This window comes from Hyla sarda, chromosome 8, assembly GCF_029499605.1.
Source record: "Hyla sarda isolate aHylSar1 chromosome 8, aHylSar1.hap1, whole genome shotgun sequence".
NCBI classification, from domain to species: domain Eukaryota; kingdom Metazoa; phylum Chordata; class Amphibia; order Anura; family Hylidae; genus Hyla; species Hyla sarda.
In genome coordinates, this window is record NC_079196.1 from 211512357 (window position 1) to 211517904 (window position 5548).

Genomic DNA, 5548 nt, shown 5'->3' on the forward strand with positions numbered 1-5548 from the left:
GCTGCCTTCTACATATGATTATATATATATATATATATATATATATATATGTATATATATATATATGAACTATTTGGCCAAATGGTGAGCAAAGCACCTACATTTTTTTAATTTTTTTGCATTGTGGCAATATAGCATTTCATGTTTTATCTGTGCTAGCAGTGTGCTGCTGTATTCTCCTGTTTATGTATATTCAGCCTAGCAGCGTGCACCTGCATGCCGGGTCCATGCAGTAGTTTGGTATCAGTATGTGCTGGCCAACTTATCCTTTATATATATATATATATATATATATATATATACATATATATATATATATATATATATATATATTGTAATGTTTGTGTAGTTAGGGCTGAAATGTGCCCCAATAGTGGATTCTATTATGACTTGTTTCTCGCAATGCATGGGAACTTTTTCAATAGTCATGAGTTTCCTTTCTTAAACTATAGGGTGACACTGGCACTGCATACGGTCACCCGCTTTTTAACTGTAATATCATCTAACCAAACATTACCATGAAGTCATAACGTGTGGTACAAACCACATTTTCAAAGGAAATAGCCCAGGAACAGGGCCTTGAGGAAACAGTGTTGCCTACTTATATCTGCCCTATATCTGCCCTAGACAGCGGATCCACAACTGGATGGCGGTCCCTGTCCTATATAAGATGCAGGGGCATCACTAGTCAAAATAATAAACAAACAGTAATTGTACCGAGGTCAGGGAAAACAGGTCAGGACACAAATGGTAAACAGGCAGGAACAAACAAACAGGAGACCAGGGTAATAAATACTGGCAGGCATGCAAAGTGGTAGCACATAGGTTATCACAAAGATATGACGACTGGTACAAAGAGTACTGACTAACAGGCAGATATGAGAGTAATGACAAATAGGTTATAGTGGCAGGTTTACCATGAATGAAGGTGAGTAAACAGGTTAACTGAAGCCAGGACACTATACAAATGAGAAACAACAGGTTCAGGATCATATAAGACTGAACAGTAGTACAACACACAAGGCTAGGGGCAAAGCAGAAAAGCAATGGATCAGGACCTATGCTGAAGTGAAGTACAAAACACAAACAGGTCAGAATTCAAGTCAGGATGTAGATTCAATGGGGGAGATTTATGAAAACCTGTGCAGAGGAAGAGTGGTGCAGTTGCCCATAGCAACCAATCAGATTGCTTCTTTCATTTTCCACAGGCCTCTAAAGAGGCCTGTGGAAAATGAAAGAAGCAATCTGATTGGTTGCTATGGGCAACTGGACCACTCTTCCTCTGCACAGGTTTTGATAAATCTCCCCAAATATGACTATGTATATATATAACACTGGCGCTGAACTACAATTTACCACCGTAAAGCTGCCAAAATACTACCTAGTGGATCCCTGCTTGAACCACTACAAAGAGTTAATTAACTTAAGAAGTGTATTTTTATATAAATCCCAATGGTAACACTTACTTTGCTTGTGATAGAGCCTTCATATAGATGGAGAAGAGTTTTTTTTTCAAGTCCATAGATGTGATGGAAAGGAGTAGTAGAGGTATGTATTTGCTCACAAACTACACGAAAATGTGATATTCATCAGTAACTGCGATCCATATAGATTTATAAAAGCTCACTTTTGGATCTAGTTACTGATGAACATCACATTTTCGTGTAGTTTGTGAGCAAATACATACATCTACTACTCCTTTCCATCACATCAACATCAAAAAAAAAAAACCTTCTCTATATATATGAAGGCTCTATCACAAGCAAAGTAAGTGTTTCCTTTGGGATCTATATAAAAATACATGTGTTCTAGCGCCACTACTCATATATAGATATATAAAAGGATGTAGGTTCAGGTAACAGATACAAACTAGAAATGATGAAACCAACAGATCACGAGACAGACTGGACAAGGCTTGAAACTAGACAAACTGGTCAGAACAACAAAGCTATGGCAAAATCAAACTAGCAAGTCAGAACTGAAACAGACAAAACTAAAATCAGGACAAAGCTAAAATGAAAAGCAAGAGCAATCAGGTTAACGAGGAATCGAATACTCGGCCTCAGCTGCTGATTGGCCCGGGCCTGCAACTCCTAACTGGACAGAGAGCAACATGCAAAGCCTGGCCAGGAGCGATCTTTACAGTAGGCAAAATATGTACATGAAGTGTTCTGCGCAGAGTAGTGGTCTGCAATGTCTCACCTATGTGATTCCCACCAATGAGAGATAGCCAACTCCTGCATCTTGCCTGTATGATCAGGTCCTGGCTGCAGTTGTCTTGATGTGGACCATCTTTTGTTTAACCCCTTAACGACCACGGACGTAAATGTACGTCCTGGTTCGGCAGTACTTCGCGCACCAGGACGTACATTTACGTCCTGTGTATGATCGCGAGCATCTGAGCGGTGCTCGCGTCATACACGGCAGGTTCCGGCTGCTATCAGTAGCCGGGGACCCGCCGGTAATGGCTGACATCCTCGATCGCTCGGATGTCCGCCATTAACCCCTCAGATGCCGTGATCTGTACAGATCACGGCATCTGCGGCAATGCGCTTGTTAAAATAGATGATTGGCTCGCCCGCAGCGCTGCCTCCGTCCCTCTCCCGGCGTCTGCTGCTCTGGTCTGAGATCAAGCAGACCAGAGCAGGAGATAGCCGATAATACTGATCAGTGCTATATCCTATGCATAGCACTGAACAGTATTAGCAATCAAATGATTGCTATAGATAGTCCCCTATGGGGACATAAATAGTGTAAAAAAAATAAATAAAGTTGAAAAATGTAAAAATAAAAAAAAGTGAAAAATCCCCTCCCCCCAATAAAAATGAAAATTGTCCGTTTTTCCCATTTTACCCCCAAAAAGCGTAAATTTTTTTATTAACATATTTGGTATTGCCAAAAATGGGAAAATTCCAAAAATGCAGCTTTTTTGTCACATTTTATTAAAAAAAAGCTAAATAAAAAATTATATAAAAGTTTTATATATGCAAATGTGGTATCAATAAAAAGTACAGATGACGGCCCAAAAAATGAGCCCTCATACCGCCCTATATACAGAAAAATGAAAAAGTTATAGGTGGTCAAAATAGGGCAATTTTAGATTACTGATTTTGTACAAAAAGTTTTAGATTTTTTTTAAGCGGTACAAAAATATAAAATATATAAGTATCTAGCCATGAGTATCATTTTAATTGTATTGAACGACAAAATAAAGATCACGTCATTTTTACCATAAATTGTACAGTCTGAAAACGAACCCCTCCGAAATGTGCAAAATTGTGGTTTTCATTTAAATTTCCTCCCTAAAAAATATTTTTTTGTGTTCACCGTGCATTTTATGGTAAAATGAGACTTTCATTACAATTGTACAATTGGTTATGCAAAAAATAAGCCCTTATATGGGTCTGTAGATGGAAATATAAAAGAGTTATGGATTTTAGAAGGCGAGGAAGAAAAATCGAAAATGCAAAAATAAAATTGGCCTGGTCCTTAAGGTGACAATGGGCTTGGTCCTTAAGGGGTTAAAGGGTTTTGTTATGTCACTTTATAAGGTTTTAAAAAGCTAATTCATGCCATCTTACAGAACACCAGTCTTTATAATATTGGTTGACAAATTCTTGCAAATGCAACACTTGTTGTTTATAAACCATGTGGATTTATCACATTTTTTTAATGTTGTAGTTGTTGTGTTTCTTAACTTCACTAAATGTCCTCAACAGAGAGACAAGAGTGTCACAGCATGCCGCCCACCCAATCCCAATCAGATAAGTAGGACGCATTTCAGTCACAGAGATTTTTTGGCAACAAAATTTGCTATGTGTGAAACCACCCAAAAGGATCTTCTGCTTAGACCAGATTATCAGGTCAATCATCTCAGTTTATTTACTTTTAGCTCTATGCAAAGTAGATGAAGATAAAAGAAATCCTCTTAAAGCCCTTCCTTTCCTTTCCTTTCTAAGAAATAAAATAAACAGAAAAATGTTTGAAAAAGCACACACGCATATGGTATCTGTATTGGAACAGCTCAAACAATAAAAAAGTTACAGGTTCAGGCTGGTGGTTGAGACAACACCGGTGTGGGGATGGGGTCTGCATGGTAGGGGGCAGGTGTTCTGGGGCTGGTTCTGAGGAATCAGCTCGATGGCTGCCCCGATGTTTCCTGTTTCCCTCTGGGTCTTGCCATGAGGCTGAGAGGGTCTAGAGCCGAGGTACTTAAGTGCCTCGGGGAGTGGTGACCCTGAGGTAATGAAACTCACTGGGAGGATTGGCACCATGAACTCTTCACGCTTCTCGGCCTTTTGGCTATGAACAAGTGTAGTATCTGTTCTTATCAGTTTCATGCCGGTGCCCGAATGACGCTGGTTTTAGGCTGGTGGGGATGGGTGCTGCATGGAGGGGGCAGGGGTTCCGGGGCTGGTTCTGAGGAATCAGCTCAACGGCTGCTCTGATGTGACCTGTTTCCTCCGGGTCTCGCCATGAGGTGGGGGGGGGGGTGTAGAGCCGAGGTACTTCTGTGCCTTGGGGAGTGGTGACCCTGAGGTGCCGAAACTCACTGGGTGTTATAACTCACTGAGTGAAAGCTCTGCACCATTACTCTTCACCTTTGGCACTCACCCTTGGTATCCCGGCCTTCTAGTTTGGATCCGGGAAATTTTTATAGGTCCGACTGGATGACTGGGCAGTATATCTGCACTTATCCACTTATTTATTTTTTGTGTTTTGTCACTGTGCCACTTTTATGTGTTTTGTACACAGGATTGGCAGGATGCGGTAGCCCTTCTGGGTGTCCCTCCTGGTGGTCTAGGGGAGGTGTGTGTGGCCATTAGGTTCCTCACCTCCCAGGGCACCTTACCTCCTTGGCTGATACCTTGGTTAATGCCTAGGTTGAAGCCAGGAGCATCTTCGGCAAAAAGGGGCATTGAACCTGGATTCTTGCAGGTGCCTTTTGGCCCGGAGGTGAAGGGTAGGTTTGTTGGGGGTCTCTCTCCTGTTGGAGAAGGGCTTAGTGATAGACAACATCCTTCGTGCACGTTTTTTTTAGTGTGACACGTTTGCACTTTTTCATGCACTTTGGGTGATAGAGAGCACTTCGTCGGCTCTTAAAAAAAAAAAAAAAAAAAAAAAAAAAGAACTTTTCACCTTGTATCGCTTCTCGGCCTTTTGGCTAAGATCAAGTGTAGTATCTGCCATTTATGTAATATGGATGTTACATGGATGAGCAGGTCGTCCGGGGCTGGTGCCATGAAACCAGCTCAGTGGCTTCCCTGATGTGACCAGTTTCCTCCAGGTCTCGCCATGAGGTTGGGGGGTGTAGAGCCGAGGTACTTTTGTGCCTCGGGGAGTGGTGACCCTGAGGTGCTGAAGCTCACTGAGTGAATGCACTGCACCATATACTCTTCACCTTTGGCACTCACCCTTGGCATCCTGGCCTTCTGGCTAGGATCAGGGAAATTTTTATAGATATGACCGGACAGTATATCTGCACTCATTTACTTATTTATTATTTTTGTATGTCACTGTGCCACTTTGCATGTTTTGTTTATACACA

At 41.4% G+C, this 5548-nt stretch overlaps 2 pseudogenes; both read left to right on the forward strand.

Moving 5' to 3' along the window:
• Positions 1-4282: 4282 nt before the first annotated feature.
• LOC130290113 (U2 spliceosomal RNA) lies at positions 4283-4459 on the forward strand (annotated as a pseudogene).
• A 685-nt stretch (positions 4460-5144) lies between these two features.
• Positions 5145-5303, forward strand: LOC130289960 (U2 spliceosomal RNA; annotated as a pseudogene).
• The last annotated feature ends 245 nt before the right edge of the window (positions 5304-5548 follow it).